The 12,916-nt window shown below is 40.9% G+C and overlaps 1 protein-coding gene across 5 annotated transcripts in view; it reads right to left on the bottom strand.

Annotated features, from left to right (window-relative positions):
* LOC139746005 (uncharacterized) overlaps window positions 1-12,916 on the bottom strand; it is a 339,080-nt gene that overhangs the window by 105,027 nt on the left and 221,137 nt on the right. The window lies entirely within an intron of this gene.

Raw genomic sequence — 12,916 nt, 5'->3', positions numbered from 1 at the left:
TCTCCAGCTATACGAGCATTTTAGAAAGAGAAAAAACGAAAGCCTTTGGTGCTTTGAAGATACACACGTCGTCCAAAGACAGGAATGAAAGAAGACTGACAAAGCCACGGTCAAAGAACTGTGGACTTCGGCCATGAATCCAAGACAAGTCACTATTTGTCGTGAGGTGTCGCCAGGGAATGGAAAAATTAGATAGCAATGGCTTATCCTAAATAGAAACTAGATCGACACCGTTATATCTATCGGGATCATGTTTCTTGGAGGCACGTTTCTGCGATGTGGACGATTTCGAGTACAATCGCGGCAATTTGAACGTCCAGACACTATTCTGAAGACCTTTTTCGTTATTTTTCAGGTACAATATGGTTAACTGTGGTGAAGACGATAATGCTAACGAGATGGATTATTGATCTGGTGTCAAAGCAATTACAAAATGAGGATTTTTGGCAGGAGCAGCAGTGTTCTCTTAATGGGGAGTCTTGTTCATTAGAAGAGAAACACTTAATACACTCTTGGCTTCAATGAAGATCTGCTCGAAAAGATTAAGAAGAGATCTTTAGTTGACGTCGATTTTAAGTTAAAGGAATGGGCAGAGTCTGCTGGTAACTTATGGGGTTAAAATGGTCCATAGTCTAATCTAGTGAGAAAATTCCCCAATAATAAAGTATTAATTTCTTACGTTGGTTAGACATGTGTATATGAAAGCAAATTTGGGTTCATCAGATCTATTCAAAAATGTAACCAACTTCATCTTCATGACTAACAGTATTAAAAGAAAATAGCTTCCAATTTTCTTTCTTAAAAAGATCACCTTGTATAGCATGTGTCTCTAGTACGAGTTTCTAAAGCAATCATACTGCGTTGAAGGCTACGCAATAAAAAAGACTGGCTTCTCTGTCTGTAGGCACGCCAAGGAAATAGCTAAATGCATGGTGACTAACCCCCATATAAAGATGACAATAATGCCTAACCCTCATACACAGATGCCAATAATGCAGCCATTGCTGGCTTTAAGGTGATATATATATATATATATATATATATATATATATATATATATATATATATATATATATATATACACACACTATAAAAAGCAGGAATACGCCATACACAAAGCCCTCACGTACTTTTGCCAACAATTCATCCACTACCATGGCAGGATAGAAATTGTTTGCAGCTGGAGTGGAATATTTTCCATTAAAATTCCATACTATATCATACTGTTTTATATATCATATATGCAGTGAAAAGTAGAAGGTTGCCAGACGCATGACCACCATACATAGTTATGATTCATCCATTTGCCTGGCAACGGTAGAACTCTTTGGTGCTGTGGCGATATATATTTCTTGGGGAAATTGTTGATGTCGAGCGAGAAGGTTGCGATAGGTAATATTGGAGGTTAGAAACACAAAATTGACAGGGTTAAGTAGTTATCCCACTAAACAGTGCCATTCCCCTGCTCTTCCGCAAGAGCAGTCAAACAGGAGCCCGGAAGGCTCAAATCTGCTAATACATCTGAAAATTACCTTAATTTTTTCCGTCCCTCAACAAGATTTCATATGTAAAATCTGTGTGTATCATAATATCTCTTATGTAATCCCTTGTTTTTTCTTTTTTATATCTAAAATCAGATAATCTACATCCTACACTGATTAGAAATGAAGTACAAAGCATTATGGATCTACATTTTTTTTCTCTTGACATGCATCTGCAACGTTACAAATAATGACCTTGTAGCACGTATATCTAGCATTATAGAATAAACATGAAAGCAAAATGGTTGGAAATATCACAGCCCAATAGTGCCCACAAACACGCAATATAAACGATAAGAAATATGGAATAGGAGCCTTATATCTTTTATAATAAAAAAAGCAATAATATAAATGAGGGCTCCAATTAAACAAAGGACTATAGTTAACATAAACGATAAGAAATATGGAATAGGAGCCTTATATCTTTTATATAATAAAAAAAGCAATAATATAAATAAGGGCCCCAATTAAACAAAGGACTATAGTTAACGTAAACGATAAGAAATATGGAATAGGAGCCTTATATCTTTTATATAATAAAAAAAGCAATGATATAAATAAGGGCCCCAATTAAACAAAGGACTATAGTTAACATAAAAGATATGAAATATGGAATAGGAGCCTTATATCATTTCAAAACAAAAAAAAACTGATATAAATAAGGGCTCCAATTAAACAAAGGACTATCGTTAACATTACCCAAAGCACTTTCCCTTTCAGAAAGAATATTCAGCCGAATATTGTGCTGGTGATATTCTCACGTGCCTGGAATAGTGTGCTTGTGACACTCTAACGTGGCTGGCAAGGCAAATCCTAAAGCTTTTTGAGAAATCCAGTCAAGTGAGCATTGTGGATCTTTATTGTGTGTGTGTCGCATCTCCCCTTTCAGACTGACCACACAAGTGCACTGGCGTTATCAGCTCAGCTGGTCATCCAAGGAATAGAAAGGCCGTCGCATTTTGGATGCACCCGAGCAGGTCTGGATTCAGTAAAGCAACGACATAAATGATTCAACTCGACGAAAAGGCGGAGGAGGAGGAGTGAGGGAGAGGGGACCAGTCGACCAATCTAGGGTAGAGAAAAAGCACATCAGACCGAGGAGGAGGGCCTGCCATGTTATATATATATATATTCTCTTTTTCCTTTCATACTATTCGCCATTTCCCGCGTTAGCGAGGTAGCGTTAAGAACAGAGGACTGGGCCTTTGAGGGAATATTCTCACCTGGCCCTCTTCTCTGTTCCTTCTTTTGGAAAATTAAAAAAAGAATAACGAGAGGGGAGGATTTCCGGCCCCCTGCTCCCTCCCTTTTTAGTCGCCTTCTACGACACAGGTGTTGTTAACCCATCTACAACCTCCACATCTGGGGCAAACTTAAGAACATCGTAGGTCTATCCATACAAACTTTTAGCCCAATCTTAACTTCGTCACTTGAACTCGACTCGGCAAACGCAAATGAAAGGGAGTGTTGTTGTCAACTGCTGCTAAGAGAGATAGATAGAGAGAGAGAGAGAGAGAGAGAGAGAGAGAGGGAAAAAAAAAGGTGATGTTGGCCAATTCCAAAAGATTTACAGACTCGGTCTATTCATAACCTCAGCTCTTGACTAGACGCCGGAGGGGAAATCCACGAGCGGCGGTGTATATTTGAAGGGGAAAAAATTATGGTACGAAAATAGCGGCTCTGGGAGAGATGGAGAGGGGAGGGGGTTTGGGTGGAGAGAGAGAGAGAGAGAGAGAGAGAGAGAGAGAGAGAGAGAGAGAGAGAGAGAGAGAGAGAGAGAGAGAGAGAGAGAGAGAAACCCTAACAAAGGACACGTGAGGAAAAAAAATTATATATATATGTATATATATATATATATATATATATATATATATATATATATATATATATATATATATATATTGGAAAGGATCACAATTTTGCAAGTGATCAAGATATTCCTACGAGTCCACGGGGAAAATGAAACACGAAAAGTTCCCAAGTGTCTCCCCTGATGATGTGATTATTACACGAAAGTGCACTTGGGAACTTTTCGTGTTTCATTTTCCCCGTGGACTCTTAGGAATATATATATATATATATATATATATATATATATATATATATATATATATATATATATATATATATATATATAACATATATAAATCTCATGATCTGAATTAGTTACGGCGCCCCTGGGGAAGGGAAAAAGAGGGAGGGAAAGGAAGAGAGAAAGGGAATGATTTTTGACGTCACAAGCGAATATCTTGAACACTTAGCGATGCACCAATATAGGCTCTCTGATAAATTCGACGTTTTAGTGATTAAGAAGAAAAAGAAAATAAAAACCTGTGATGGGAATGGCAGCCAGCATCCCGGGTGTGCGCGAAGCAGATAAATATATAAAAAAAAAATGAGTTAACTCGAGTCAAATGAGGAGTGAAACTTGACATCCATTGCAATGCTGGTCCACAGCATCTGTTGAGATCAAGGTACGTCTTGAAGAGAATACACAACGACAAGGTAGGACTCTGATGATCTTCGCTTCACAACTTAAACGTTATCTTGCTATCGTTGAACGATATGGGAAATACTCCACTGGCTTGACACACGAATATCGCAGAATGTGAGATGGGACGATATTCCTCAACACCGTAGTCTCTCACCATCACGGAAACAAGAACTATGGTTCGAGAAAGCAAAATGACACGACAGAAAATACCTCGAATTCATATTGGCTGCAGTCAACACACACACACACACACACACACACTACGTCCACATATGGAAGCTTTGTGTGTGGCGAGTTAACTTAAACTCTCCATCCGCGTATACAAGGCGCCCGCATAACCTCTCCATCCGTGCAAATACGGCGCCTCTATAACCTCTCCACCCGTATATATACGGTGCGTCTATAACCTCTCCTCCCGTATATATACGGTGCGTCTATAACATCTCTTATCGTATATATACGGTGCGTCTATAACCTCTCCACCCGTATATATACGGTGCGTCTATAACCTCTCCTCCCGTATATATACGGTGCGTCTATAACCTCTCCTCCCGTATATATACGGTGCCTCGATAACCTCTCCTATCGTATATATACGGTGCCTCTATAACCTCTCCTCCCGTATATATACGGCGCCTCGATAACCTCTCCACCCGTATATCTAGGAATGAAGATATCCTTCCACAATCCCAAGGCTGAGTTCTGCGTCAGGGGAATCATGGAAGGGCGGGGATGTGGTTGATGAACACCTTCACAGTACACATGCTCCTGTTACCTTACTGGCATGAGAGAGAGAGAGAGAGAGAGAGAGAGAGAGAGAGAGAGAGAGAGAGAGAGAGAGAGAGAGAGAGAGAGAGAGAGAGAATTAAATTCCTCGTTACAAGACACACAGACCCGAGGTCCCCAAGCGAGGGAGTCTGGCCCCTAACACTCTTGGAAAAGGGATACAGTCCCCTTTAGAAACAGAAGAAAATGATAGGAAAGCAAAGGCTGTCTCTCTCTCTCTCTCTCTCTCTCTCTCTCTCTCTCTCTCTCTCTCTCTCTCTCCCCGGCAACATCTTGCAGGGGGAAACGGCTAAAGAAAAAAAATACCTTGCAGGATTGATATGCCTGAAGGAAAATTTTTTAATTGGAACGTCAGAAGGTAGCTTGAACGTCTACGTGTCATGCAACCCATCACCACCAACACGCACCCCTTCACTATCTGTTATAAAGACAAATAGTAAGGCGAAACGCTGATCTCCAACCTCGTAACTTAGGTGTTTATTATTTAGAACATGAATAATCGTATGAAGTATATTCCTTAACACGACACATCCTTGAAATGAGTTGCTGATGATCATATCTAAAGTGAACCGACTTACTGGAACGTGTAGTGTGTGAGGCTTGTGCCACTTGTCCACTGTAGCCCTTACACTGGCTCAGAGATACATTGCAGGGATGGCACTGTCCCCTCTACAGTGACACTGGCTCAGAGCTACACTGCAGCAGTGGCACTGTTCCCTCTACCGTGATACTGGTTCAGAGCTACACTGCAAAGCTGGCACTGACCCGTCTACCGTGACACTGGCTCAGAGCTACACTGCAACGCTGGCACTGTCCCCTCTACCGTGACACTGGCTCAGAGCTACATTGCAGCAGTGGCACTGTCCCGTCTACCGTGACACTGGCTCAGAGCTACAGTGAAGAGGTCAGACTACCGCCGCCACACCTCCCCCTTTATCTCCAGCACACAAGACCTGACCGAGGTCCACACACACCATTATACGCGGGAGCTGGAGAAGCGGTGTTCATCCACAGGTGATGAAAGTTAATCAGTTATGTGAGGCTACGAGTGGAATAGACCAGTGCACAATTGACCTCAGACTATCATGATGATCTGGGGTCTAAGATTCAGCCAACAAGGGGAAATAGTTCAATACACACACTAGGGTGGTTTTGTCATGGACGTGCTTGTTAAAGGTTAATACGAGGTGGTAATTTCAACACAAGATTTCTCAGTTTCTCTTCCAGCAGAAAGCAGCTTTGGATATAATTATAATTATAGTTACTTTCTTCCAGCATTTAACAACTGTGGTTATACTTATGATTAGTCTCTCAAAGCCATGTGGTCATGCTAGATCGTCTTTCATCATCACACAAATGCAAAAACCGATTCTAAACACCTCATGTCAATCGACAGATCCGGGTTTCAAGTTTCTACCGACTGAAACTTGTTTCAAGTTTCAACCGACTGAAACTGGTTTCAAGTTTCAACCGACTGAAACTGGTTTCAAGTTTCAACCGACTGAAACGATGGTTTCAAGTTTCTATTTAACTGGGCCGTCTGACAGCCAACCCGATATGTTCACACGAATATCTGGCCTCTCACATACAACTGTCCTCGGACACAACTAGGTTATAACTCATTCGATTTACTCATCCACTCACTCAGTACTCACAGGAGCATGACTCACTAAACGCTGGATCATTCTACACCAAACTGTCATCCCGCTTAAGCATCACTCAAAAGCATCGCCCCATTACGACACCCCCTACGATACAGCTTCCCAACTGAAGCACTACTCCCCACCACACAGTCACCCGATTAAAGTACTCCCCACCACACAGTCACCCAATTAAAGTACTCCCCACCACACAGTCACCCGATTAAAGTACTCCCCACCACACAGTCACCCAATTAAAGTACTCCCCACCACACAGTCACCCAATTAAAGTACTCCCCACCACACAGTCACCCGATTAAAGTACTCCCCACCACACAGTCACCGAACTAGAGTACTGCCCACTGACAGCCAATCCAGGGGAAACTAAACTAACTGTCCCCACGCGACAGTCGCTCCGTTGAAGAACTCCTCACTTAACAATCAACCCATGGCTGCTGCGCTGCAATGAGACACTCACCATCCCAATGCAGTTCCCACTACAGTCTTTTTATGGAAGCACTTCATAGTAGCCAATCACCCCAGGGCAGAATTTTCCACTGAAGAGTCAACCAAAAGAAGTACTCCCCACCAGAGACTCACCCAAAAGAAGCACTCCCCACCAAAGACTCACCCAAAAGAGGTACTCCCCACCAGAGACTCACCCAAAAGAACCACTCCCCACCAAAGACTCGCCCAAAAGAAGCACTCCCCACCAGAGACTCACCCAAAAGAACCACTCCCCACCAGAGACTCACCTAAAAGAAGCACTCCCCACCAGAGACTCACCCAAAAGAGGTACTCCCCACCAGAGACTCACCCAAAAGAAGCACTCCCCACCAGCGACTCACCCAAAAGAAGCACTCCCCACCAGAGACTCACCCAAAAGAAGCACTCCCCACCAAAGACTCACCCAAAAGAACCACTCCCCACCAGAGACTCACCCAAAAGAAGCACTCCCCACCAGAGACTCACCCAAAAGAAGCACTCCCCACCAGAGACTCACCCAAAAGAAGCACTCCCCACCAAAGACTCACCCAAAAGAACCACTCCCCACCAGAGACTCACCCAAAAGAAGCACTCCCCACCAGAGACTCACCCAAAAGAACCACTCCCCACCAGAGACTCACCCAAAAGAAGCACTCCCCACCAAAGACTCACCCAAAAGAAGCACTCCCCACCAGAGACTCACCCAAAAGAAGCACTCCCCACCAGAGACTCACCCAAAAGAAGCACTCCCCACCAGAGACTCACCCAAAAGAAGCACTCCCCACCAAAGACTCACCCAAAAGAACCACTCCCCACCAGAGACTCACCCAAAAGAGGCACTCCCCACTGGATAATTGCCCCAAAAGAACTATACAGTGGAACTATAGATTTATTCTACACTGAACTATTGCCCAGAGGAATTCCAGTGACCACGAGACAATTTACCCATGGAATCATTCCGTACAAGATAATCACCCATGGAAACACTCCCCACACAAAACCACTCCTCATAATACAATGACCATCGAAAGCCATTTCCCACAGGTTAATGACGCTCACCTAATGGCCCACGAAGGCACGGCTAGCAAAAAAAGAGACCCATGGAAGCATTCCCTATTAGACAGACCCACGCAAGCACTCTATACGAGACAAAGACCCACGCAAGCACTCTATACGAGACAAAGACCCACGCAAGCACTCTATACGAGACAAAGACCCACGCAAGCACTCTATACGAGACAAAGACTCACGCAAGCACTCCCTAAAAAGACAAGAGCTACGGATGCGCTCCCTAAAGAACAATACTCCTTGAAGTCAACTTCAAAACATATAATGACCCATAATAGCAACTTCCCTTACGAGACAATAACCATGTAAAGCATCCCCAACAGAATTCGAACTCACAGAAGCAATTCCCTTCGCAAGAGACGATTCTCACAAAAGCGATTCTCTCCTTCATGAAGTAAACTCACGAAAGCATTCCCTCTCCCATCTAGACCAGCGAGCCATGGTACTCGTAACCCACGAAATTTACTCCGCCACGACGTCGGTAACGAATGGACGAACTTCCTACGAAAACTGACGAAGTCAGTAATGAATGGACGAACCTCCCACGAAAACTGACGAAGTCAGTAATGAATGGACGAATCTCCCACGAAAACTGTCGAGCGACCTGCACAGACCACTGCCCTACAAGACCAGTAGTGATCGACGAATAGCGGGCCCCACGAATCTTAACTTATAATAACTTGATAGTACAAAAATACCAATAATAATATCGGTAATAATGATATAATAACCTGATAGTACAAAAATACCAATAATAATAATATCAATAATAATGATATAATAACTTGATAGTACAAAAATACCAATAATAATAATATCAATAATAATGATATAATAACTTGATAGTACAAAAATACCAATAATAATATCAGTAATAATGATATAATAACCTGATAGTACAAAAATACCAATAATAATAATATCAATAATAATGATATAATAACTTGATAGTACAAAAATACCAATAATAATATTATCAATAATAATGATATAATGATTTGATAGTACAGAAAAAATATGCTAATTACATAAAACAATGAACAAGATGGCTATTATATGGGTAAAAGGAGAGGACTTGCTAATGACCAGAGTAATATAAAGAAATACATAAGTAAGTTTTTATTAGTCAAATTGTAATACAAGATATATTACAAAATGAAATTCTTCTTGGCTTTGAGAGCTCCCTAGTGTTTCTGCATTAAAAGAATAATAAAATCAATAAAGCAATGAAATATTAAAGGAAACACTTTAATATTTTACTTTCCTATTGTGATGACAAATGACTGAAAAGGAGGATGCTTTTAGGTACAAAAGACTTTCTGTATCTATCAGTACGCTGCATGGGCAAAGCTAACCTCCTTCTTGATTTTAAATATGTGTAACAACTGTAAAGCGGATGGGTTACATCTTTCATAATCCTATAGTCTGCTAATTATGGACGATCTTCATAATGTATGCAGAACATATGGTAAACAATTTATTGATAGCTAATTATGAATGATCTTTTACAATAAATGCAGAATATATATGGTAAAATGATATTGTGGTGTGTGCGTCTGGGTTATATATTTCACTTTGAACATTCACGAACGTTTGCATATAAAGATAATTACTTTGAACATTTATGAACGTTTGCATAAAAAGATAATTACTCTGAACATTTATGAGCGTTTGCATAAAAAGATAATTACTTTTACCATTTATGAACGTTTGCATATAAAGATGATTACTTTGAACATTCATGAACGTTTGCATATAAAGATGATTACTTTGAACATTCATGAACGTTTGCATATAAAGATGATTACTTTGAACATTTATGAACGTTTGCATATAAAGATGATTACTTTGAACATTCATGAACGTTTGCATATAAAGATGATTACTTTGAACATTTATGAACGTTTGCATATAAAGATGATTACTTTGAACATTTATGAACGTTTGCATATAAAGATGATTACTTTGAACATTCATGAACGTTTGCATATAAAGATGATTACTTTGAACATTTATGAACGTTTGCATATAAAGATGATTACTTTGAACATTTATGAACGTTTGCATATAAAGATAATTACTTTGAACATTTATGAACGTTTGCATATAAAGATAATTACTTTGAACATTTATGAACGTTAGCAGAAATCTAATTACCTTGAACACTTATGAAATCAGACTGGTTGTGAACCCCTGTGAGCAAACAACTTTAGGGAATACAAAACCACGGTGAACACAAAACCTAAAACACAAAACCTCAATGAACAAAGACAAAACACAAACCCCAGTGAACACAGAACCGCATTGAACGCAAAATCCCAGTGAACATAAAGACTAGTTGACAACAAGACATCTTTGAACACAAAACCCCAGCGGACACAAACTTCAGCGGACACACAACCTCACTGAACGCAAAACCTCACAGAACGCAAAACCTCACTGAACACAAAACCTCACTGAACACAAAACCTCAATGAACACAAAACCTCAATGAACACAAAACCTCAATGAACACAAAACCTTACTGAACACAAAACCTCACAGAACACAAAACCTCACTGAACACACCACCATATAAAACCTTGAACCTCTGCCGAGATGGGAGACTACACAATATCCCTTACATCTATTTGAAGACAATTTTCACGCGTGTACTAAACTACTTCTCGTAAACACTCGTCTGTTTACAGTCATACAAGTTCTAAATTTTAAGTCAAAAAACCTTTTCATATGAAGCTGTTAAGGGATGACGGATCGAGAATATACATAAAACGAATACAGTGAAGTAAGGTTTATCTCTTAATCTCTCTTCCCCTTTACGTAAGTATAGAATCATCACCCAACTAAAGTACTTCCCACCACAGTGACCCATCTAAAGTACTCCCCACCACACACTCACCCAACTAAAGTACTTCCCACCACACTGTCTTCAATTTTCACACACATAGAGCCTTAACTGCACATGATCAACTGCTAATCCCTTTTATAACCTCGACGAGTACACCCACAGCATCTATTCATCTCATTCGCGACCTAACTATCACTAAATTATAATCTATGCTCTTCCAGCACCAGCAGTTGTTACATGCATGGGTGTGCAGGATCGAAGGAAAAGGATACAAGTGCATAGGCCTATAACAAAAAGGGAAGTAAAAAGGGTGGTAGGCTTCGTAGCAATTCAATTTGCACACACAGCACAGACTAACCAAGTGAGGATTACGTCACACACACACATACACACACAGAGCAAGCCTTCCGTCATTATCTCTACGTGTTCATTCCATGGCCACAGCAGTACCTTCTGACGGGTTTCTCTTGCACCGGTTAGGACGCCGAGCCACGTCCACTGGTTCGGAGCCCCACAAGGTCATAAAGTGTAGTGACATCCATCACTCTCCTGCTCCACTTAGTCACGCACATGTCCCATTCACGCACTCATCCATCCACTCATCCACTGGTCTCCACACGGCAACTAAATTTTCACCACTTCCCGTTTCTGAAGGAGGAGTCCCTTCATGATTACAGCAAATTACAAGTGATGTAAAGTTTGTAATATGACTATGATAATATCATCCTTTCACTGTAATTGGCGCTGACATGCAAGCTTACCACATAGATACGACGAAGAAAAATAGTCTTATAGTAGAAGTGACGAAGAAGAATAGACATGGTAGATGCGACGTAGAATAGTCCAATGGTAGATGCGACGTAGAAGAATAGTCTAATGGTAGATGCGACGAAGAAGAATAGACTAAAGGGCAAGGTACTCCCGGTTCTCTTGTACTTAGCAGCTGTACGTGGGAACGCAGGGGGAAAGCCAGATGAAAGAAAAGCTTGTGATCTATGACGAAGTTTATCTACCAGAGACCAGTAATGTTAGCGTAGCATTCCTATCCTCAATGGATGGAGACCGAATGAAAAAGGCAAAAGGATTACATGTAATAGTTGAAGTCATGTCTCTTATTATTCGTAACTTTAGACAGGAATTCCAGAGCACAGAACTGCTTACTCTGACTCTCTTCAACCCTTTTACGTAGGATGCACAAAGCTGTAAGTGAACACAGTTACCCAAACACCATTGCTGCCCACGAGTGTGTAATTAAGCTCTCGATAATGATTCATCTTTAACGAGGTCTGGCGTTTAAGTGTCATAGTCATTTAGGTTCAAATTAGGAAAGCTAAAGCTGATCATTTAGGTTCAAATTAAGAAAGCTAAAGCTGATCATTTCGGTTCAAATTAGGAAAGTTAAAGTTGAACACGAGTCAGGTCAAGGAGAAGAATTGGAAAGGCAGTCCAAGAAAGCTTTGCTGGGGCGCGAAGAATTTAAGTTGGAGTGTGTGTTAAGAGGCTTGCAAAGACCAGGTGTCTGTTCCGTTTTTTTAATGTAGAGACGTAGAATTTTCGTTCTCAAATATATCTGGTGGCAAATTTTTGAATCGTAGTCAAATTCTAATGTTAAGCCACAACTTGAATAGACTTCTCAAAACTTTGTAACTGCACTTAGAGAAAGTAGTGGTATCAAAATTCTAGATAAGGGCAACTTATATGTAGCAGCAGAATTAAGAGAACCAAGTTACAGCAAAGTGATTGAAAATTTCAGTGAAACAGCCGGGGGAAACTATGGGAAGGTCCGTGGGGCCTGGTTGTGGCTTCGGTACATAGACAGTTACAGGATGAGGCCCTTCCCTTCGTCTGTGCCTGCCTGGCGCTACCATATTAACGCGGGGAAGCAATGAAAAAGCATCATGAAAGTATGACCAAGAAAACTTTGCTGTTCGTACGGCCGCTCGGTGTATCGTGTTTGTTGACATCTGGCGTCATATATGAGGCACTCACTCAAGTGTTGGGTGTGGGTGACAATTATTCCTACAAGAATATGGAACATCGAGATACAACTGAC

This window comes from Panulirus ornatus, chromosome 4, assembly GCF_036320965.1.
Source record: "Panulirus ornatus isolate Po-2019 chromosome 4, ASM3632096v1, whole genome shotgun sequence".
NCBI classification, from domain to species: domain Eukaryota; kingdom Metazoa; phylum Arthropoda; class Malacostraca; order Decapoda; family Palinuridae; genus Panulirus; species Panulirus ornatus.
Note: the sequence above shows the minus strand (reverse complement) of the source record. Positions and strands in the feature narration are given on the sequence as shown.